Raw genomic sequence first — 26,094 nt, 5'->3', positions numbered from 1 at the left:
ATTTGGTGCAAGGAAAATAACATGATTGTATTTGTGTTTGAATTAGGTTGTCTATCAACCAATGGTGGATAATAATAGATGGTGGCATGTCATACCTATTATGCCACGTTCCAAAGTGATGTATAGTACATTTACTAATATGGAGCGTATGGAGGATGATCATGGCCATGGACTTATGGTGACAGTGATACGAGAGAGGAGGATGATCATGAGATAGGAGATACAGATATTGAGGCCATTACCCATGAGGACAAGCCTATCATTGGTGATGCTGATTTCGATGAGCACATGAGTAGCACAAGTAGTAGTGGGTTGAATGTATTTGTAGATCTAAACACTTGTTTGGATTTTGAAGTAGATAGTTTGGCAAGGGTTGATCTCATTGAGGATGAGATTGAATCGTAGCCCATCATTGATATTGGCAAAACTATTTTACATTTTGTCTCATTTTTCTCACCTCACTTAATTCTTGTATATGTGGGCTTGCAAAAAAGCATTGATGTTTTTGTTAAATTTATGTGCTTTGGTAATCATGGGCAATGTTTGGAAAGTAATGATGTACACCAAAATCTCACTTTCTGAATTCTCTGTTTTACGTCTAAATACGCATCTAATTTTCAGTGTAAACGCACTAATAGACATGCATTTACACACGCAAATAGACGCACTGATAAACATTATGTTAGATGGGCCCATATTTTCTCAGTGTAGATGCGCAAATAGACGTGTTAATACATGCACAAATAGATGAGATGTTAGACGTGCGATTAGACACGCGCGTAATTTCTCTATTCAAGCAACGCCTATAGAAGCGCCCACTATTTTGCTCGTCTATCAAGTGAGTCTATAGTTGCTTTGTGTTGTTGTGCAACCGCACCCGCAATTTGTGCATCTGTCGCATGGAGTATCGGTAATCTCTCCACATGTTTAACTGCATATAGGTTTAGCATGATACAAGTCATCTTGTTTAATAGCTACTAGATTATTGTACATATGAACATTGTATGCTACTAGATTATTGTGCATTTGAACTTCATATGCTACCCAATGTGATGATGTGATCATGATGTGCAATATGTTTCTCACTCAATAGTCAGTAATCTTAAATATCTTGTTACTAAAACAATGTTGAGAAAGACTAGATTAGCTTAGAGACTAAGTTTGTATTACGGCTTTTGAAAGTGACTCCTAAGTTGGTTAAATTTTAGGTTTAGCAATATAGCTAGTGGTTTCATGATCTGCCTAGTCTTTTTTGTTACTTTTGACTTTAAAGCTATAAGGATACACATGCTCAAGTAAAAAATCTATATAGTATAGGTTTTCCCTTGTATGTATATACAATGACATTTCTTTGGATAATATTCAAGCTTTGGGCATTGCATTGGAATATTAAGAAATTTTCCTATGGTGAAAGCCATGAAATAGTGGCTAGTTCTTGACTACATATTACAAATGAATTCCCAATGGGTGTCAATATTTTTAAAACATCTCAACTGTCAAAGGGAAATTTTCATCATATGATGAGGTAATGAGGAAAATTTTTATCTTTATGAATATAAAGACATACATTATAATAGATGTGGGTATGTCACACCAACATAATGGAGTCATTTTTCATTGGAAAAAGATGTTCTTTATGGATGTAAATGTATGTCACAAGATATAGATGTGGGTATGTCACAAGATAGCATGGTCAACTAAACATACTAGAACACATTTACCAAATTAACAAAAAATACCTCAGGTTTTCATCCACTAATAAAGTATATATTGTAAGTTAAGCACCATAACACATAGGACACTATTTTGAGGGATCTATAACATCAATTATACATACGGGTAAGGTGTTATTGGATAATATCCTGAACAGACGACAGGTAATGACATTAATCTCACATTTAAAGGACGAACATTGTTTGCAATTAATCTAGAGTTATGCCAACTTGTGGTCATAATTTTAAAAAGGTGCAATTGAGGTTCACAACTTCATTTTCGCATGCTGCTGTTCTATTTACATTACTCATACAATTCATCCACTTACTCCGGAAAAAGAGCTAAATTCGTACGCTTGAAAATGCCCAATCGTAACTACACAATGGCCTGAACTGAATACAATTCACATGCTCCACAAAACATAATTCGAACAGTATATTCTCAGACAGGTGGTTCGCAATCTCTCATATCAAATGGCAAATTTGGACATATTTTAGCCCCTACCTTTCTCTTAAAAGGGAGGAAGAGAACAGACCTAGCAATCCGGTCGTTACATTATCGATGAGTATGTAACAGTAATTCGTCCCTGTCGAGGGGAGAGTAGAAAGTTAAGAAAAGAAAGCAACAAACGCGCTTCACAGATATAGTATCCTAAACCAACCAAATTACCTACTTGCTGCACGGTCTTGACAAATTATTTACGGTGCTATTGTTTTAATTGACAAGCCAGAAACTATACAATGTTCGTCCCTCAAGAGAGCAAGAGGTTAAAAGTGGCTGCAGACAAATGTCACGGAGATCCATAGCAATTAACAATACATACAGCAGATAGTCATCCATGACAATTCCAAACATGTCACCTTCCATTAACGCTGATGAGGAGCTGTCGATAATAATCCATCGTGCATACATGCACCACGAACTTACAAGAGCGGCTCTCTTCACATCACCATGTCAGTTTCCGATTCCAAGGACCGAACTACTCGCTTTGTCTGTGCCATAATTAGGCACGTGAACATCGGCGGGTATGCACTGAGAGCTCTCTTCCGTCCAACAGTGAGCAAAGGCAGACGAAAGCGGCTCCCGTATCAGACACATATCTGCGATATCGATCTCGAAGTAACAACATAGCAGATGAATGCATGAGCCGGCAGCTGCATTCGTCGTCCCCACGAGCTGTTGGTTAGAAGGGAGCTCTAAATACATACAGCCCGGTCCATATAAGAGGAGGCTGCAGACATGTCACGCACATCCCTTGCAGTAACAATACATACAGCGGATAGTCATTCATGACAATTCCAAACATGTCGCCTTCCATCAACGCTGATGAGGAGCTGTCGATGATAATCCATCGTGCATGCATACACCACGAGCTTGCAATTGGCGGCTCTCTTCATTATATCAGTTTCCGATTCCAAGGAACGAACTACCCACTTCGTCTGTGCCATAGTTTTGAGGTACGGCTAGGCACGTGAACATCGGCGGCATGCACTGAGAGCTCTCTTCCGTCCAACAGTGAGCAAAGGCAAACGAAAGCGGCTCCCGTATCAGACACATGTCTGCGATATCGATCTCAAATTGACAATATAACAGATAAATGCATGAGCCGGCAGCTGCATTCGTCGTCCCCACGAGCTGTTGGTTAGAAGGGAACTCTGAACACATACAGCCCGGTCCACAGAGCACTAACTCTCAAGATCACCTACACAAGACATGGAACCAAATCAGGGTAACAACTATTACTTACTTGAGTACTAGTCCAATACCACTCATTTTCGGCCCATGCGGAATGAACTGTAAGGATGGGTTTTCGCTAAAACAAGACCAGACGTCGAGTCACAGTCACAAACATATAACTTTACCGAAGTTCTAGAATATCCGTTGTAAAAGCCCAAACCTCTAACAATCAACTTACTCACAGAGACTTATAAACGAAAAGATCACTGGAAAGATATCCAACAAGGGTTACAAGACTTGAAGAATCTTCACAGGACGCCCAACAAAAGGTAAGCGCGCCCTGCGGTAATATTTAGACGACACTCTAAGGCATTAGAACTCATTCACCTATCTTGGCTACACGAGTTCAAGCAGTTCGCACGAATTAAGACTCTCAATGTCGGGCCGGTGTTTATATAGCCATTGGGTACGCGGGGGCTATCGATGAGCTAGCAGAAGGCTGTCAACAAAAGCAATTGGAGCAAATCTGTTGCAGGATACGATTCTCTGCAAAAGAGAGACCATAAATGCAAAGCGCCGGCAACGTGGATGCGAATCGAGATGCTGATCACATTGAAGGGAGCAGGCTCCACAACATGGTTAGGGCAATAAATACAGACCCAAGAACCCTGAAGGAGCAATGTCTAGCGTGGGACACTTCGAGTCATTTTGATCCTCAGTTGAGATGAAAGCACGGATAGGATTGCGTTAGGACTCCTCCGGTTGATTTTTATCATCTGCTTGAAAATGGCAAGCAGATCAGATTGTAGTTGGATATCTATCATCCGTTTGTAATCCACATTTACTCCCGCGATCGTCTGTTTGATTTCTAGCTTGATCTTTACGGATAAGAAGATGATCAAAAGAAGCTTGGGCAATGGAGACCACAGCATAAACTGAAACGGCAGCCAAAAAAAATCCAAAGTGCAGTTTGGACCCGTTTGTTTTGTGCGTGAGTGGTGCAAACCTTCGAAGGGTGGCAAATGGGCACTCTACAGAAAAGTCCAGTGCAGGCAGAGAAGTGACCTCATCGCTATGCAAGCTGCACTATTATACTATTATCAAACTCGCTGTATACGTTAGTTTTGTCAGGAAGGTTTGGCCCTACAACCTTATAATTTATCACTTGCTGTCTGCACTCTCCAGTGATCATAAAACTTGTAGTTTCAAATTTCCGAAATATTTTTTTGCTAAAATATAACTACCTTCCCTTGAATTTGCAGACTTCATTGCTAAAATATAACTACATTGCCTAAGATTTTGCAGATTTTACAATTGAGAAAATAGCTGCAGATTCTGCTGATTTTACAGAGACAATTCTTCTCAACAAATTATAAATCTTTGGGTTTCATGTTTTGGAAGATTTTTCTTCAGAGTTTGGAGTTCTTTTAGCTAAAATATAACAAGGATGCCTAAAATTTTGCAGATTTTGTCAGGAAGGTTTGGCCCTACAACCTTATAATTTATCACTTGCTGTCTGCACTCTCCAGTGATCATAAAACTTGTAGTTTCAAATTTTCGAAATATTTTTTTGCTAAAATATAACTACCTTCCCTTGAATTTGCATACTTCATTGCTAAACTATAACTACATTAGAAAATTGAGGAAATATTTTTATAGCTGAAAATAAAAATGTTGTGGGTTCATTGTATATTGTTTGGAGGTTTTTTGTGAACACTAGTCTACACCACATTTCTCATTACAAATATGCATCCAACCTTTAAGAGCAATATTTAATTTCTCTGATTTCAACCTTCTCATTACTTCCACGTTGATTTTTTACCCTAATAAGGGTCTATATACTATTCAAATGCATAGGCCATACGTGCCTCTAAATGCATACAATTACTTGAATCTTCTCTAAAATAACAAATACATGACTACTTGGAGCATTTGTTAATGCAAGCTTTTACCTATAAAAACACCTTTCTCATGCATCTCTCCGCTCTTAATGACACATTTTTGTATTTAATGTCTCTTGCAGACAAATAAAATCATTATTCTCTTGTATCGATTCACAATTGATAATGCTATGATAGGCTATTCTATAATACATGGAGAAGGAAAAAATTTTATGATTTGAATGTATTCTTTATCCACATGCATCCATTCACACTTGTAAATGCTCCTATGCTCGCTTGTTCCATAACAAACACGAGTAATATGATCCGTCTACAACGGGTCAGAGTCCCGCTCTATTGGGTCTCAAGGTGAAATCATAACAACACAATGCATCCATAGACGCGTGTATAGATGCGTTTACTGAATTTTAAAAAAAAGTGACAGGTGCGTCTATTTGCACATCTGCAGACCCACGTCTATAGGCGTGTTAAATTAACAGAGAGACATGCCCATAGACATGCTATTAGACGCGTTAATAGACGCTCTGTAGAAATTTAAAAAAAAACAAAAAGACGTGCTAATAGACGCACTTATAGAGCTTTGAAGAAAAAAAAAATAGAATGTTGTGTGGTTGAACAGAATGTTGTGTATGCTATGTGATTGCAAGAATCCCATATCTATACAGTGTGCAATGTAATTCTTACAGCCAACCGCATTTTAATATGCACGATTCTCTGCACGTCTATAACCAATGATTAGAATTCTGAATAAAACATTACAAATCCAAAACATTTACATTACAAAGCATTCATTGATAAAACATTGCACAAGGAAATTGAATGCCCAAAAAATAAGAGGAGTGTATATTGATTATAGCCCAAAAAGTGCTTGTACACACATATAACACGAAGCCAAGTCACCTATGGCTTCAAGTACAAAAAATAAGAGGAGTGTATATGCATATAGCATGAAGCCAAGCCAATGGCTTCAAGTACAAAAAAGAAATACTTTGGAGAGGCATCAAGGTGCATGATGTGAGCAAGCCTCCCTCGTCTCACGAGACATCACATGCAAGGCAATTTTGATGTGGATGATGCATGACTTCCCAGTGTTCAGGTAAGCATTGAACTTTTTATTATGAGTAGGCAATCAATATGGCGTTGGGAACCCACCTTGCTTACACAATTGCATCTATTGTTTAGGTCTCACTACATTGGGTTACCATGCATGTCCTATTTGTGGTCCTTCGATAGTTGTTTCATGGCAAGATGACTTGAATAAGGTCATTTATGAGAATCACCATCGATTTCTCCCACCTGATCATCCTAGATATGTCACCTCTTGGAATGAAGTCCCCCCACATTCACTCACTGCAGGAGATTGGAAGCAAATTTGGGACCTTTCCACAATCCTCCTCCAAGTGGCATGAGCCGGTAAGGGTTTGTAACTATTGTGTGCTATATTGAATCAAAATAAAGATTGCACGCTAACACCATCTTTTGTTTAGATACTCCATCTCTTATTGGCTACCACATTGGTCCCACCTCAAGATCAATCACCTGCTTGATCCCATGCATATTTTCAAGAATGTGGCGTCTAACATTTGGGGACATTTCAATGGGATACGAGATTCCTTGAGCATAAGGGAGGATCTACACACCACAGGGAGGATGCATGAAGCTTGGCCATAAGAGAGGCCAAATAGGTGTGTGTTTTTTACCCCATGCACCATGGAAGTTATCGAAGCCATAGATGGTGGCGGTGAAGCAGGCTATCACTATAATTCTTACTCCCACTGGATGCATAAGGTGTTTGAAGGGGGCCTTAATAAAGAGCAAGAAAGGACGTGTAGAGACATTATACGGCTTGAAATCTCATGATTGGCACAAGATGCTCCAAGTAAGTATGACTTGGCATAATCTCATTTTCCTTCCAAATTTGTGAGTCTAGAAGCAACTAATCAACCATCGCTCATGTGTTCAATTCATACTACCGACTAGCATTTCTCATGGTGCATCAAAGGACGTGAAGGATTGTATTTACAAGATGGGTGACCTTGTGAGGTACTTTACAATATACAAAATGTGAAGCATATCAATGTGTGATGCAAGGTTTTCATATTGTTTATATGGTGCACTTTTTTCTTTCTAGGTATGTGAGCTCAAAGGAAATAGATCCCACCACGTTGAGGATGCTGGAGTTATGTCAGTGGAGGTGGTTTGTTTAATGGAGGAGACATTTCCACGTTCTATTCTCACAAGCCAACTACATCTCATAGTGCATTTGATGGATGAGATTGCTATATGTGGCACTATACATGCACGATGGTTGTACTTCCTCGAGTGCTTCATGAGACCTTAAAGAATTTCATGAGGCAAAATGCAAGGCCCAAAGGTAGCATGGCCGACGGTTGGTTGGTACAAGAGTCACTTGTATATATTTTTGAGTTTCTTATTGACGTAGATAGCTCTCTCCCACGACTATGGAGAGATGAAGAAGACCAGCTAAGGATGACCTCTATTGTGCCTCAAGGGAAAGTACAGAGCAAAATAATGGACAGGGAGATGACATGGAGTTATAACTTAATAATCTAAACCTCTATTGCATGCTTAATGGTGATGTTATGAAAAGATGGGTGACAAGATACGAGGATGCAATGGCAAGAAGACAAGGAGAAAGGGCCCTCTTTTGTACACACCATGGATCTCATGTGCCATACATTGAGCATCTAATAGCACTTCCAAAGGATATTCATGTCGATTGGCTATTTGATGAAATGGAGACAGCAAAGAGAGACGAGGGGATGCATATCAGAATGGAAGAATGGGAGTATGTTAGAGGATGCATGGAAAAGGTCGGTATATAGAATGTTATGCATAGAAAAGGTCGAGATATAGAATGTTACTAAAACCCAATATGAAGTGTGTTGAACGACTTCCTTTGATGGTCCGGCAGTTCCATGCTTTAGACCTGTCAACATCACCAACCTTTACTTCTATGAAGAGCCTTTGTTTAGAATCATCTCCCACCTTCCATGCCAACCATTCCACAACATCGTGTACATTTTGTAGCTTTGCACCATTTACATCTAATTGCTCTCTGGTTAGTGCACCCTTTATGACTGCACCAGCCCCATCATGTTCTCCCTTGCCATTTTTGATTGTCTGGCAGTTCCATGCTTTAGACCTGTCAACATCACCAACCTTTACTTCTACGAAGAGCATTTGTTTAGAATCATCTCCCACCTTCCATGCCAACCATTCCACAACATCGTGTGCATTTTGTTGCTTTGCACCATTTACGTCTAATTGCTCTCTGGTTAGTGCACCCTTTATGACTGCACCAGTCCCATCATGTTCTCCCTTGCCATTACCACTTTTGAAAAAGTTCCACATCATCCAAATTTGCCAGTCAAAGAGCAATACCTAGTAGAACAAACAACATATATATTTCATTTTAAATATGCAACATCTTTAGCGTGATGTAGAAATTAAGGGGGCAGTGTCCAATGTCTTACCTTGCAACAAAGTAAATTGGGCAAGCGGCCTTGAACTGAGATGCTGCTCCATTTGACCAAACCCAGTGTCTTTTAAACTTCAAGCCTTTAGACACCAACCATTGATGGTGGAGCATAAAGCAATGTTGCACAAATAATGTGTCATGTTCTTTGTCATTTGAAATTTAAAAGATGGATTGCTTTTTTATCTAGCTCCTCTCCTTCTAATAGCAAATATGAACCAAGATGGTCACTTGGTCATTATGCCAATGCATTGATTGAACCTCATTCTACACTTTGCAGATGGGTGGTATATAGAATGTTATGCATGGAAAAGATCGATATATAGAATGATCCCACACAAGTCTTGTTTAGATATTTGTCATGCTATTGTTCATTCTGCATGGATGAAACATGGGATAAGTGCACCAATTTATCCCATGCAAGTCCATAGACCTTGAACAGGCTAGAGCCCATCAATGGACAAATTGCATTAGACATGGAGAAGGAATCTATAAGATATGCGATGGATAGAGACCAACTGGCTAACATGCTTTAGATGGGTGACCATTTTGCAGTACTACGGTCCCCTACAAATGAAGATAATGAGGATTATTATGTGGTGCTATGCTCAAAATCAAAACAGTCCTCATAGAGCAAGAGACCGATGGCTGGGGTAATGTCTTCAACATTGGGGATCAAGTGGCTTTTGGAATCTTTTATGCAAAAATCCCAAAATGCAAAAGCAGTTATGCATTACTAAAAGTTGCACCTCCTGCTATAGTGCATGCTGATGTGGTGTTGGCAATAAAGTTCCAAATGTCGCAAGCAAAGCACAAGGTTAAAGGCTAGATAATGGTGTATCGTGTACCCCAGGAGGTGCACGAACAAATCTTGGCAAACATTTCTCTATAAGTTTGTTGCTGAGCATGTATTTTTGCAATGGCTCTTAATATTTTTGTGCATGTTTTGTATTTTTAGTTGCCCCTTTGGGGGCTACTTTTTGTAATACAAAGGCATCTTGTTTCTCTCAGGGATGCTTCACAATGAGGAACTTTAATAGTTTTCAGTACTATTAGTTTTAATTGTGTACTATTATATTATTATTGTTTAGGTAGTGTTGTCATATAATACTAGTAGCCTTATTTTTTAGTGATTGTGTACTATTGTAGTGATTTTTGTAGTTCATATTAAGTTTGTTCTACAGTCATATCATACTACTTATTACTATTTGGTTAGTACTATTTAGTACTATGTACGATTATCTTAAGTAACTCATCTACTGTTAATTGAGAAAGAGTTGAGAAACTACTATACACGGGCTTTATTCCAATGGTTAAGCACCGATGTTTAGTGTGCACAGGAACTAATCATTAGTATGCAAAGCGGGCTTAAAAAGTATTGATATATAGCGACACTTGCCAGACTTGTATAAGGTTGTTATATAGCGACATTTTACAGAGTGTTTTTTTCCCCATACCGACCTTTAAAAATAGTTTTACCCAATGACAAAAAAATTTTCTTTTCATACATGTTTGATCCTTTGAAAGAATAAAAGTACAAGAGCATGTACATCAATTTGAAGCTCATATATTCATGTCCACGTTTAAGACTTGGCTTCATCCTGAGCCAAGTCTAGTGCACCAAACAAGTCTATCTCCAACTTTATACTGAGTTGATCTCCTATATCATTGTACTCTGGAATCGTATGTTCACCATATTCTTGATCATCTTCTTCAATAAAGTCTGGTGATTCTTGATAATCGTCATCTTCTTACTCGATATCATGATCTCCATCTTCCTCCCGTATGATGTCATTATGCACATCTTCCTCTTGGTTCATATTGTGATCTTCATCTTCTTCTCTAAATCCATCTGGATCAATTGAATCCGGCATTGGTAGTGGCATCTCCATATCCGCATCTCTATCTTCAAAAATTTGCTTCCTTCGTGGTGCAACTTGGATCACGTACCACCATCTTGGATTAGAACAATCCAGATGAAAAACCACCTATATTGAAGATGGGTGCCAAATGCCATCAATTATATGAAACTATGCTTAAGTACATGTACCAATTGATATTTAAAAATGAAAGATTCAATTAATTAAATCATTAGTATGCACCTACTCACAATGCTTGGGAAGAACAAAGATCATCATAAATAGTTCTAAACCATTTTACATCAAGAATGAAAATACTAAATCATCTGAAATCAATTTCATAGATTTTGTGTATGGTCCCACAATCTAACTGCAAGGAGAGAAGATTGGTATCCAAAGCACTTGCTCGGCTATCTTGTGTGAAGTTAGCCATGACTCCACAATCATACGTGACTCTCTTTCAATCGATGTGTTTCACACAAAAATGTCATTGGTATGTCTAGGAGCTCTGGAAATATCAAAGACCCACACTCTTGACCATAAGATCTATAACTCCTCTATCAAAGGTACCATGTACACAGCCTCAGACTCGAACATCGCGTGCATTGACCCTAAAAATAGAGTCCATCATGTCCACCATACCCTCGTCATCATCTAGCACATCCGGGAGACTATACTCCTCAAAGCGTGAAGGTATATACACACCACCCTCCTCATCCTGTCTCAAGGTTTTGTATAAATATAAGATCTTTTCTCAAGTTTTAGTGTCATGTATGCATGCAATATTAATCACGAACTCAAATAGCATTGACTTTTCGATGATCCATCACCACATGCACCACCAACGGTGGGTACTGGTTTGGGCTCCTTCCCATACATCCTCAAGTGGTGCATGACAATACAGCGTTGATGTCGTACTTCTCGCTTGCAATGAGTGCAATGACAATACAACCTCTCCATAAGCCACTCTGTGCTCTCGAGCATTGGTGCATCATCTGACAAGTTTCCACTCCCTTTCATCTACACACCTCCAAAATCACAACACAAAATGCAAGGAAATCCATTAAGATCCAAAAAATAGCCACCCATGAGCTCCTTCCCTCTCTTCTTAGATCAAGTGCCTTGAACCGTCGCTATATAGCGATGCTTTGCCCTGTTTTGTGTGAAGTTAGCCATGAATCCACAATCATACGTGACTCTCTTTCAATCGATGAGTTCCACACAGAAATGTCATTGGTATGTCTAGGAGCTCTGGAAATATCAAAGACCCGCACTCCTATCCATAAGATCTGTAACTCCTCTATCAAAGGTACCATATACATGGCCTCAGACTCGGACATCATGTGCATTGCCCCTAAAAATAGAATCCATCATGTCCACCATACCCTCCTCATCATTTGGCACATCCGAGAGACTATACTACTTCTCAAAGTGTGAAGGTATATGCATGCCACCCTCCTCATCCTGTCTCAAGGTTTCATGTAAATATAAGATCTTGTCTCAAGATTTCGTGTCATGTACGTAGGCAATATTAATCACGAACTCAAACAGCATTAACTTTTCGATGATCCATCACCACGTGCACCACCAACGGTGGGTACTGGTTTGGGCTCCTCCCCATACATCCTCAAGTAGCACATGACAATACGACATTGATGTCATACTTCTCGCTTGCAATGAGTGCAATAACAATACAACCTCTTTATACGCCATACTCCTTCTCAAAGTGCGAAGGTATACGCACACAACCCTCACCACCCTCGTCATCCTGTCTCAAGGTTTCGTGTAAATATAAGATCTTGTCTCAAGATTCCATGTCATGTATGCAGGCAATATTAATCACGAACTCAAATAGCATTAACTTTTCGATGATCCATCACCACATGCACCACCAATGGTGGGTACTAATTTGGGCTCCTCCCCATACATCCTCAAGTGGCACATGACAATATGGCGTTGATGTCATACTTCTCGTTTGCAATGAGTGCAATGACAATACAACCTCTCCGTAAGCCACTCTGTGCTCCCGAGCATTGGTGCATCATCTGATAAGCTTCCACTCGTCCCTTCCATCTACACACCTCCAAAATCACAACACAAAATGCAAGGAAATCCATTAAGATTCAAAAAATAGCCACCCATGAGCTCCTTCCCTCTCTTCTTAGATCAAGTGCTCTGAACCATTGCTAATAGCGACGCTTTGCCCTGTTTCATCGCTATATAGCAACACTTTTAGGGTATAAGTGTCGCTATATAGTGACACTTAGGGTATAAGTGTCGCTATATAGCGACACTTTTAGGATATGAGTGTTGCTATATAATGACTGACCAATGTCGCTATATAGCGATGCTGGGGGACTAAAACCCGAAACCCCATGCGATGCCATCTTTCACAACTCTATTGCAAGAAAAGCAAAAATCTCTCCTCCCACATTATATTCGGCGACCTCGCTTTCTTTTCTATTCCTCACACTCCTCACCCTTACCAAGCCCCTCTCCCATTGACACTTGTGCTCCCTCTCCACCCTTCTCCCTCTCTACTTGTGTGAAAGGAAGTTTTTCAAGAAGGTGTGTCTCTTTAAGCAATGTAGGTTCATTTTTTGTGAGATTTCATTTTGTGAGTGTTGAAGCATGTTTCTCCTTGCATTGTTAAGCCTATGTGCTAATTTTCATGCTTGATTTTCATAGATTAAGGACAAAAAACGAGATTTGCTCCTCTTTTTGGTATTTCTCTTTCTCCTCTTTCCTTTTCTTTCGTGCTTTCTCCTTGTTTGTAGGCTTATGCTTGTCCCCTCAATCCAATCCCTTTGGAAAGTTACTTCTCCAAACTCCTCCTTCCTCTAACTAGTTATCTGAAAAATGGTATGTTTCCTCTCTATTGTAGGGCCTATCCATGAAACACCGAGCGGGAATTTTCTAGGTGAGAAAGTGCTTCCTCTTTTTTCCTTTTTTGTTTTTCGTTATTTGCATTGGCCTGTAGCTAGCACTTTAAGCACTAGTTGTAGTGATGAGTGTGAGAACTCTTTCTTTCCCTCTGTTCTCTTATTCCCTCTTCTTTCCCTCTTTTCCTCTTTTCCTCCCTCTTTCCCCCCTCTTTCCCTCCCTCTTTTATTTCCTCTTCTTCCTCTCTTTTCTTCTTTTCCCCTCTCTTTTTTCATTCTCTTTTCCCCTCTTTCTTCCTCTTCCTTCTCTTCTTTTCCCCTCTCTTATTTCCTCTCTTTTATCCTCTTTTCTCTTCTTTTCATAAGCATATGCATTTGCCTATACTTATGCTCATGCATGAGCATATGCTCATATGCTCATATGCTTTTCCCTCTCTTTTTTCCTTCTCTTTTTCCCTCTTCCTTCTCTTCTTTTTCCCTCTCTTATTTCCTCTCTTCTCCTCTTTTCATAAGCATATGCATTTGCCTATGCTTATGCATGAGCATATGCTCATATGCTCATGCATAAGCATAAGCATATGCTCTCTTTTTTTCCCTCTTTTCTTCTTTTCCCCTCTCTTTTTTCCTTTTCTTTTCCCCTCTTTCTTTCTCTTCTTTCTCTGTTTTTCCCCTCTCTTATTTCCTCTCTTTCATCCTCTTTTCTCTTCTATTCATAAGCATATTCATTTGTCTATGTATCTCTCTCATAAGCTTATGCTTATGCATGAGCATATGCTCATATGCTCATGCATAAGCATAAGCATATGCTTTCTCTCTTTTTCTCTTTTCTCCCCTCTTTTCTTCTTTTCTCCTCTCTTTTCTTATTTTCCCCTCTTCTTTTTCCTTCTCTTATGCTTATGCTCTTTTCCCCTCTTCTTTTCCCCTCTCTTTTTTCATTCTTTTCCCCCCTCTTCCTTCCTCTTCCTTCTCTTCTCTTATTTCCTCTCTTTCATCCTCTTTTCTCTTCTTTTCATAAGCATATGCATTTGCCTATGCTTATGCTCATATGCTTATGCTTATGCATGAGCATATGCTCATATGCTCATATGCTTTTCCCCTCTCTTTTTTCCTTCTCTTTTCTCATCTTCCTTTCTCTTCCTTCTCTTCTTTTCCCCTCTCTTATTTCCTCTCTTTCATCCTCTCTTCTATTCTTTTCATAAGCATATGCATTCGCCTATGCTTATGTGCATATGCGTATGCCTATTCATGAGCATATGCTCATATGCTTTTCCCCTCTCTTTTTTCCTTCTCTTTTTCCCTCTTCCTTTCTCTTCTTTCTCTTCTTTTTCCCTCTCTTATTTCCTCTCTTTCATTTTCTTTTCTCTTCTTTTCATAAGCATATGCTTTCTCTCTTTTTCTCTCTTTTTCTCTTTTTTCCCCTCTTTTCTTCTTTTCTCCTCTCTTTTGAAAGGGTAATTTTGTAAAAAACAATGTTGTATATCTTTGACATGTATATGCTTCTATCGCTCGGCTCGTTTGAGCGATTTTGTATCACCCTTTTCGCAAAGGAAATTTTGTAACAAACAACATTCTTTTGTAATTTAAAAAAAAACATTAGTGGGGCAAATAGGGCTTGCTGTGGCCCTATTGACAAAATATGAAGAGGGGAGAGGAGAAGAGTGGAGATGAGGAGAGAGGGCACAGCTAGAGAGCACACCACAAATGACTAACTGGACACTAGATTTAGTTGAAAAAATAGAATATATACAAATCCATTTAGGGTTAGGGTTAGGGGATCTAACCCTTTCCTTTATAGCACTCTATAAGGTTAGTGCTATGCACATATGATCACGTGATGGTGCTATGCACACATGATCACATGATGTTGAGTGTGAACTCTCAACACCTTCCCTCAAGATCAACATCATGAAGTAGGCCTTCCCTCAAGATGATGATTTTGGGGAATCAAAGAAGGATTGAGCATTACATTCCATCGCACCCCTTTAATGGGAATGTCCTTTCTCTGCGTCAAACCAAGAGCTAGTCAGTGTTTCTTAAATAGCTCTTTACCGAGTGGTTTGGTAAGGATGTCTGCAACATTCTCTTTGCTATCACAATGCTGTAGTGTGATGTCACCAAGTAACACTCTTTCTCTAATGAAGTGCTCTCTGACATCAATGTTCTTTGTCCTAGAGTGATATACTGGATTCTTGGCCAATGCTTGAGCCGATTAATTATTACAGTATATTGTTGTTGGCTTTGACTCATCAAAGTAATCTATTTTTGACAATAGTCTTCTGAGCCATATAGCCTCACATGCACCTGTAGTGAGTGCTATATATTCTGCTTCAGTCGAAGACAAAGAGACAGTTGGCTATTTGTTTTGACAACCATGATATAGCACCTTGACCAAGGAAAAATGCATATCCCTGTGTCGATCTCTTGGTCTCATGATCTCCGACATAGTCACTATCACAGTATCCATGCAACCGTGGATGACTTCCTCTGTATTCTATCCCAAACTATCTTGTACCTCTGATGTATCTCAAGACTCTTTTGGCTGCATTCTAGTGAGATTGTTTTGGATTTGCCATAAACTGTGCTAGTGAGCTTACTGTATAACAAATATATGGCCGTGTGATTGTTAGATATATAAGAGATCTGATGAGCTGCCTGTAGGATCTGTCATTGACTGTAGGCTTTTCTGAATCTTTAGTAAGTTTCAAACTCTGTTCCATGGAAGTGGTTGCAATCTTGCAATCTGCCATATGAATCTTCTTCAAGAGACTGTCAACATACTTGAGTTGACTCATGAATGTGCTATCTGAATCTCTCTAGAACTCAATTCCAAGACAATAGTGCATAAGTCCAAGATCTTCAATGTTGAACTCTATAGATAAATGAAGCTATCCTTGCTTCCTGTCAGTTTTTTGATGAAGCTATCCTTGCTTCCTGTCACAATCAGATCATCTATGTACAAAAGTGCAATAGTAATGTCTTCCCCTTGAACTTTGTAGTAGAGAGTATGATCTGCATTGGATTTCATGCATCCCAAATCAGCAAAATACTTGTCGATTCTACTGTACCAACTTCTAGGTGCGTGTTTTAAGCCGTAGAGACTTTTCTTGAGATGGCAAACCTTATTCTCCTTTCCTGGTTCAACATAACCTGCTAGTTGTTGCATGTAGACTTCCTCGTCTACATAACCATTGAGAAATGCATTCTTGACATCGAGCTGATACACATTCCATTTGCTGCGTGTCACTAGTGATATCAAGAACCATATGGAATCCATCTTTGCTATTGGAGCATAAGTCTCATCATAGTCTTGACCATATTGTTGTGCAAATCCTTTTGCAAATAATCTGGCTTTGTATCTCTGAATACTGCCATCTGGATTGTACTTCACTTTGTATATCCATTTGTTTGCTATGGCCTTCTTTCCTCGTGGAAGGTCATATAATTCCCAAGTATTATTCTTATACAAAGCATCCATTTCTTCATTCATAACAGTTTGCCGTTCTGGCTTGTCTACTGCATTTTCGAAGTACACTGGCTCTTCTGTAGCCATGATGGTAGTCATAAGAGCATAGTTGGTGGTTTCCACTTGAATTGCTTTGCCTTTTTGAGCATATGTCAATCTGGCTAGAGGTCTGCTTTCCCTAGTAGACCATCTGAGCTACTGTGGCTCTGCTTGGGGTGTTGCTAGCAATTCTTGCTCTTCTTCATCAACCTATTCTGTAGATGACTGTGAAGTCGATGCTTCTATCTCCTGTGCAGGTGAGGTTTTCCATTTTGATTCCTCATCAAAGATTACATCTCTGGAGATAATGACTTTGCGGTTGATGGGATCATACAATTTGTATGCTTTGCTTTCTTCACTGTAGCCAACCATGATGCATTTGCATGACTTTGCATCCAATTTTCTACGATGATCATCATGTATGTGGGCATATGCTATGCAACCAAATATGCGGAGATGCCCAATGTGTGGCTTGTGTCCAGTGAATGCTTCATAAGGAGTCGTACCTTGTATCAGTTCAGTAGGAAGCTGATTAAGCAAATAGTTTGCAGTGGCTATTGCTTTTGCCCAATACTGATTCGGAAGATGCTTTTCACTAAGCATTGCTGTAGCACTGTTTGCTAAAGTCCCATTCTTCCTTTCAGCTCTAGCATTCTGTTGAGGGGTATCTGCACATGTGAATTGTCTTTAAATGCCGTGATTTTTGCAAAAGTTCATGAATGCTGAAGACATGTATTCACCTCCTCTATCTGATCTCATGACTTTGATCTTTCTACCTATCTGGTTTTCTACCATGGCTTTGAATTCTTGAAATCTATCAGTCTGATGCAATTCCTCACTTGCAAGAAACATATTTCCGTGTTCATTTGCAAAACGACTATGACTAGAATGTCCACCACGATGATTTCCTCTACCTCACGAATTCCCTCAATTACTGCTGGATTGATCGCCTTAGTTGTACTGCGTCTTGCAGCAATCTCTTTCATAGTGTCCAACTTGTGACAGTAGTTGCACTGAATGTTTAACACATTGGTGGATGCATTCCCTCATCCTTGAAATCTTCCTTGGTTGGAATGATTTCCTCTTTGCTGATTCTGATGTTGCTGAGGATGATGTTGATGCTGACTTTGATTTTGTTGCTGATGATGACCATTTTTTGATATGATCTACCTCTACCTTTGCCTCTGCCTATGCTTCTATCTGAAGCTATGAATGCCTGATCATTAGAATGACCTTTATGTGCTTGAATAGCTTGAGTCCTGAGTTTTTCACCAAGTAGGACTAACTAAAGTCCTTCCAGTGTCAGAATTTATTGTTGAATGGCAATACTCTGGACAAGATTCTTGTATCCCTCTCCTAGTCCATTGAGAATGACTTGAACCATTTCTGTGGGGTTCATAGTCTCTCCTGTTGTTGCAAGTTGATTGTTGTAGTCTTTTGTGCGAAGTACATAAGCATGACCGGTTTCACTGCTGTTGCTAAAACTCTGGTTTATCTGGTCTTTCAGGGTGAGAATCCTGGATGTGTTCTTGGACTCGTAGAGAGCTGTGAACATATCCCATGCTTCTTTTGATGTCTTGACTGTGTTGAGCTGTCCTAGCATGACATCTTGCACATTCTACTTGATCAGGTGATAGGCATACTTGTCTTTCTTATCCCATTCTGCTTGAGCTCGGGCAATGGCAGGATCTGCTACTGGTGCAGAAACTGTTTGTGTAGCTGTAGATGCCATTGTAGATCCCGTTGTCGGTGCTATGACAACAGATGGAGTAGAGCTACTTATGGCTAGATCGGCCAATGGTCTAGGTGTAGACCCATCGACATACTCCCATTTGTCCTAAAGTACAAGAATGGTCTTCATTCGGTATTTCCATGTACCATAATTGGAGTTGTCTAACTTAGCAGATGTGAAGATTGTGGGAGAAAGGGAAGGAGTCTCACTTGCGGCTTTCTCACATGCACAATGGGGGAATACACACAAAGGTGGAGGCTGAAAACAGTTTTCCTCTTCTTAGTTGTGAAAGCCAAAAGAACTCTAGTACAAAGAAATAGAAGAACCCTATATGTGGGTCTCAAACCAAACTCAACTAACTAAGGTGGCATACTAACTGAGCCACAACCTATAGTAGATAAGGATAGCTGTCATCCAGCTATTATTCGTGGGCGGTGTACCAACCCCATCTCCAGCTAACAAGTCGGTGACATAAATGCACAACAGTCACCCTGGCATATCGCGAGTGGAGCTCGATATCTCAACACTCCCCCTCGAGCTCAATCCCAATTCCTGCACACCAAGTAGGTCTCTGAACTTGCGCAGCTTCTCTGCGCCCAATGATTTCGTGAATATGTCAGCTACGTGATCCTCTGTGCTGACATAAACTAGATCAATAAGACCTAGTAAAACCTTCTCCCGCACATAGTGATAATGCACCTCAATGTGCTTTGTTCTAGCATGAAAGACTGGGTTCTTTGCCAAGTGTATGTTGCTCATGTTGTCACAATAAATGACAACTGGCCCATCTGTAGACTGATGCATATCATAGAGTAGCTTATGCAACCATGCTACCTCACATGCAGCCATTGCTGCACCCCTGTACTCAGCCTCTGTGCTCGACAAGGCAACTGTAGGCTGTTTCTTACTGCTCCAAGTGACTGCAGCACTCCCAAAAGAGAACATATATCCACTGGTAGATCGTCTATCAGAAATGCTACCAGCCCAATCAGCATCAGTGTATCCATGCAACTATATCTGAACCCCAGCCTCATAAAATAGTCCATACTGCAATGTGGACTTCACATACCTGAGTATGCGTCTAGCCGCATCCAAATGCGGTTTCCTTGGAGCCTGCATAAACTGACTTACCAACCCAACAACATAGCTCAAATCTGGCCTGGTAATAGTCATGTAAATCAAACTTCCTACTATGCGTCTGTACATAGTAGGGTCTTCCAGAAGCTCACCTGCATCTGTGCTCAGCTTCACATTCTGCTCCAAAGGAACTGAAATAGGCTTACAGCCTGTCATCCCATATTTGGACAGCATGTCCAATCCATACTGCCTCTGCAAGAGCTGTATCCCACTTGGTGATCTAATCACCTCAATGCCCAAGAAATAATGCAGCTCTCCCAAATCCTTCATCTCAAACTTCTGCCTCAGTAGCATTTTCACATGAAGGATATCTTCATCACTATCACCTGTGATGATCAAATCATCAACATAAATGACCAGCAGCATAATCCCTTTCTCTGTTTTTCTCACATAGAGTGAGAAATCTGCCTTGGAAATCTGAAAGCCAATAGTGACAAGATACTGTCCTATCTTGTCAGACCATGCTCTAGGTGCTTGCTTCAAGCCATACAAGGCTTTCTTCAACCTGCAAACAAACTCAGGATGAATAGCATGAACATAACCTGCTGGCTGCTCCATAAAGACCTCTTCTTGCAAATCACCATGCAAGAAGGCATTCTTTACATCCATCTGATGTAAAGACCATCCCTTTGATGCAGCCATAGCAATGACTGCTCTTACGGTTGCCATCCTTGCAACCAGGCTGAAAGTTTCTTCATAATCAATGCCATATGTCTGTGCATACCCCTTGACAACTAATCTTGCCTTGTATCTATTCACAGAATCATCTGCATTGTGCTTGATCTTATAAACCCACTTACAGCCAATTGCCTTCTTGCCTTTAGGCAAAGGCACCAATTCCCATGTAGCATTAGCATCCAAGGCATCCATTTCTTCATCCATGGCTTTCTCCCATTTTTCATTTCCCATGGCTTGCTTAAAAGAAGTGGGTTCTGGTTCCTGTATCACTTTGACCATATAGGCATAGTGAATGGCTGTAAATCCATCATATTTCAGCCTATCCACAGGATACCTAACCCTGGTAGACCTGCGCAAAATAGGCTCACTTCCAAGTGCTCTCAAAACATCCCTGGTCTTTCTTACTCCAGGTGTAACAACAGAAGGAATACCCAACTCATCATCAATGCTCTGTTCTGAGCCACTGGATTCACCATCCACATAAGTGACCTGCATTCACATCAAACATGGGCTGATCTACCTTCTCTTTTCCTTTTCGTGATACCTGCGTACCACTATCTGCATTGCTTTGAGGAGATTCTCCTGATCTCAATCTACCTATCCATGGTGAAGTCTGTGAACCACTGCTAGAGGACACTCCAGGTCCACTGATATTTTGTGATTGCTGCTGTGCATTCTGTGCAGCATTACCATTTTGTGCATCTACATCAATCATCACATTTACTGGTTTATACCAGCTGCTCATCTCATCAAAAACAACATCTCTGCTCACTGTGAACTTACGTGTAGAAGGGTTATAGCATCTATACCCTTTCTGCTGCAGAGAATAACCAATAAAGATGCACTTCTCAGCTTTTGGATCCAACTTGGACCTCAACTCATCTGGCACATGGACATAGGCAATGCAACCAAAAATCTTCAAATGAGAAATATCTGGTTTCCTACCAGTATACATCTCCTCTGGCGTCATGCCATGTATTGCTGCAGTGGGAGTCCTGTTCATTATATAGACTGCTGTAGCAACTGCTTCAGCCCAATAATAATCTGGTAGATCTTTTTCATTTAGCATAGCCCGAGACACCTCTCCAATATGCCTGTTTTTTCTTTCTGCAATTCCATTTTGATGTGGGGTATGACTGCATGAATATTGCTGCTTTATACCATGCTTCTGCAAGAACCTTGCAAACTCATTTGAGAGGTACTCTCCCCCTCCATCTGACCTTAGGCATTTTATTTGCAGGCATGTTTCTTTTTCAACCATAGCTTTGAAAGCTTTGAAGTGCCCAAACACTTCACTTTTCTTTTTCATAAAATACACCCACAGTTTTCTGCTGAAGTCATCAATAAATGTGACAAAATAGTGACAGCCTCCAATAGATGCAGCTTTTGTAGTCCACACATCAGAGTGGATTAATTCCAATGGTTTTTTACTCTCTTGAACATGCCTAGGAAAAGGTTTCCTTGCCTGTTTCCCAAATTGACAGGCTTCACAAACCTTGTGCATTTCTGCAACCTTGAATTTAGGCAATCCTGCAACAATATTTTAGGCTTGCATTGATTTTAGTCGCTGTATATTAACATGACCAATGCGTTTGTGCCAGATATCAATATCTGCAACTACACCGGTCCCATGTGCAAACATTGTTGCACTCAATTCAGGCATGTCTGCATCCAACGTAAACATCCTGCCCTTCTTCTTTCCTTTTGCTATCAAGCGACCGTTATTTTTCATATCCTCAACAAAGCATCCATGAGGATTAAATCTAACCTGCAAGCCTTGCTCAACCATTTGACCAACAGAAACCAGGTTCTTGGTGATGTTCGGGACATGAAATACATCAGACAAGTATTTCTTTTTCCCATCCTGCATAGACAAAGGAATTTTGCCAATCTGCACAATAGGATGTGCAGTATCATCACCAGTCTCCACAAATCCTGGTTTTTCCATTTTTCTTGCATCCTGCATCCATTCAGCGTGACCTGTCATGTGGTTTGACGCACCCGAGTCAACATACCACACATCATTGCTTTCTTCTGCACTTGTTACAGAATTTGTCATATGCTGCACCATAAACAAATGCTCATTTCTGTCATCACCCTGTCTACTAGAGGATGCATAATTGCCTTGCTGCAATTTTCCATTCATAATGTCATTCTGCTTTTAATAGCAGTCCTTAGCCATATGACCCATTTTGCCACAATAGTAGCATTCAACATTGCTGTTTGTATTTTGGCTTCTCTGCCATCCACCACGGCCTACCTCTAGAGTTACCACGTCCTCCTGCATAGGACTGGTTTTCTTGCGTTTGCTGCATATTCTGATTTCTACCACGGCCTGCAGATCGGCCTCCTCTACCTCTGCCTCTACCTCTACCAGCATTTGAGTAGAAGACAGTTTCTTTTGAAGTTCCTGCTGAAGAAGATGCACCCCCATTTCTCTGCTCTTCAGAAATTAGAAGAGCAATCAACTCCTCAAAATCAGGAAAGTTTTCACAGACGGCAATGGATGTCCGGAACTGTGCATAATCCTTTCCTAGACCATGCAAGGTCACAGAAACCAAATCATCATCATCCACTGGCGACCCAATGGAAGCAAGTGCATCTGCAATTTTCTTCATTTTCATGTGGTAGTCATTTATGCTCAAATTTTCTCTCTGCACATTGTGCAACTCCTGTTTGAGTTGCATTTTCCTGGCTTGCGTATTTGTGCTATACATTTTTGCCAAAGTATCCCATGCCTTCTTTGGCGTATTTGCATCCTGAATATGCACAATCATGGAGATTAAAATACTGATAGACAGCCAGTACATAACTTTCCTGGCTCTCTCATGCCATCCTTTGAATGCCTGCATTTCCTGTTGACTGGGAACATTAGGAAGAACAGGTTCTTCTTCATTTCCTGTAATGAATTCCCAATAGCCTTTTCCCATCAAGAAATTCGTCATTCTAAACTTCCATGCCTGGAAGTTATTCTTGTCAAGCTTTTCAGTGACAATCTGTGAAAGAGAATCAGATGCCATTACAGAACACTGCAAAATATTCTATCACTGCAAAAAAACACAGCTTTTGCCTCACACGGGCAGATCTGCAAAACTGACGAAAGTGGTATTTCACCACACAGTCACTTCCTAGTGACGATTTTGCATCTACAGGCAACAGGCATGAATCTGCAACTCCCAATATCTCTGCACACAGGCATACGATGCAATTTCTGTGGCACCTTTCCACTAACTAGCCGCGCAGTGGTCGCACAGCAAAAAACATGGCCTTTTTTCTGAGTGCCTGCGAAGAACTTCCGCCTTCAAAACGGGCCCCGAAATGGCCTCAAATCAAAAAATAAAGTCACTAAGGGCTTCGCCCTCACCCGCAGCATATACTGCGCTCTCGCCACACCGTGAAGGGCGTCTCAATCTGAAACAGTGCACTCCTGCACTTCTGGCTGTGCTACCTGCAAAGATTTGCTCCCAAACTCGAAATAGGAAAGCAATACTGGTCCTCTTACCAGGACACCACGAACTTGGCTTGCTTTCTTGAGCTCCTTACCATGAACAAGGCTCTGATACCATGTGAAGATTGTGGGAGAGAGGGAAGGAGTCTCACTTGCGGCTTTCTCACATGCACAATGGGGGAATACACACAAAGGTGGAGGCTAAAAACAGTTTTCCTCTTCTTAGTTGTGAAAGCCAAAAGAACTTTAGTACAAAGAAATAGAAGAGCCCTATATGTGGGTCTCAAACCAAACTCAACTAACTAAGGTGGCATACTAACTGAGCCACAACCTATAGTAGATAAGGATAGCTGTCATCCAGCTATTATTCGTGGGCGGTGTACCAACCGTATCTCCAGCTAACAAGTCGGTGACATAAATGCACAACAGTCACCCTGGCATATCGCGAGTGGAGCTCGATATGTCAACAGCAGATGCCTCTAGATTGAGGTTGCTAGTTGTAGACATGGTGCAAGAAATGTACTCAAAAGTGTCGTGAAAATCTCTGTATGAATCAACTGTAAATACACTGACTATGCTAAGTGAAATCTTTGTACGGTCGGTGAAGATAGAACTGCAATATATAAAATCTGATATGTATTACAAGGCTTGTGGCAATGATGTCAAGAATAGCAAAGAGGCTTTACAAGGCTGAAATTATGTGCACGATGCCATGAGATAGCCAAATAAGCTTTACAATGGTGGCATATGTGTGTGAAATCAAATGCTATCTACCCACTAAAACAATTTGCAATGCCTCTGAACTTTGAATTCTGCTCACTTAACTGATGAACGTAAGGTTTTAGGTAATGTAATGATGTGAAACCATATGTGAGCATATGGACTGACTCCGAGTAGGTACTAGTCGGGAATTTCGGGCATGGCTTAGATTGGCAACTTGGGGAAATTCAAAGCGTCCCCTCTATGGTAATCTAGTCTACTCTGATCTAGATCTATACCAACCGTCGATCAATGAAAGAACAACAAATAATTCCTTTTCTTTTGTTCTTTTTAAGTGTTGGGTCAAATGCGTTGATGTAGAGGCAAATGCACCTGAAGGAAGTGGTTTTGTCGACGAGGCTAAAATGTGAGTGTAACTTGCGCCAAAATGTGTGCATGATGTGACGAGCACATAGAGCACGAAAAAATGAGCGACTTTCATTTTTGGAGTGCCCTCAAATTCTTCCTGGATCAAGAGATATGTCTTGATCTAGGTGGAGGGACAAAAGGAGTGCAAATGTGCTCCATGATGATGTTTCACTGTGAGTCACATGCAGTGATGATGTGGCACTATGCCTAGCAAGATGTGTGCCTATGAAGCCCTATGCTGAGGTGGCAGGAGTGGTCACATGCAATGACTATGAAGAGGTAACTGTGCCTACAGGGGTCAGTGTTGATTGGACAGCTGAGGTGGCACTGTTGATGATGTCAGCAAGGTGACATGGCAATGATAACGTGGCACTGATGACATGGTAGATGACATGGCATAGATGACATGGATTGCTGATGTGGCACATGTGATGTGGCTGATGATGTGGCCCATTGACGTGGCTTGCTGAGTTGGTAAGGGTGATGTGGCAAGTGCAGGAGGCTGTTGATGTGGCAAGTGTGGGAGAGTGCTGACATGGCAAGTGTGGCTGATGTGGCAGATAAGGTTTGCCATGTGGCAAACTGTGAATCAAACCTATGTGTGATGACACTGAGGGTAGAGTTAGTGATAAGGCCACATGTCAGAAGGAGATGTGGGTAGCTGGAATCTTGAGGATTCTGATAGAATCTTCTAGATTCTATCATCTTCTCCATCTACAAGCGTCCTACAATGAGCCGACTCACAAACAAGCCATCACCTCACGAGCCACCGAAGGCTCCCTTCTACATAGGCCACTAGATGCCTGTAATCAAGGTAATCTGCAACGCGTAGTGAGCAGAAGCTTGGGTTGGGTATGATGCTAGCTCGAGTCGTGGCTGCATATTTGGAGATTCTAAGCTTTGAGCAGCTGAGATAGTCGGGTTATAGGCTAGAGTTG

The sequence above is a fragment of the Dipteris shenzhenensis genome, chromosome 6, assembly GCF_047967505.1.
Source record: "Dipteris shenzhenensis isolate YYH24624 ecotype China chromosome 6, Dip_SZ_1.0, whole genome shotgun sequence".
Classification (NCBI taxonomy): Eukaryota; Viridiplantae; Streptophyta; class Polypodiopsida; order Gleicheniales; family Dipteridaceae; genus Dipteris; species Dipteris shenzhenensis.
This window is presented reverse-complemented; position numbering follows the sequence as displayed.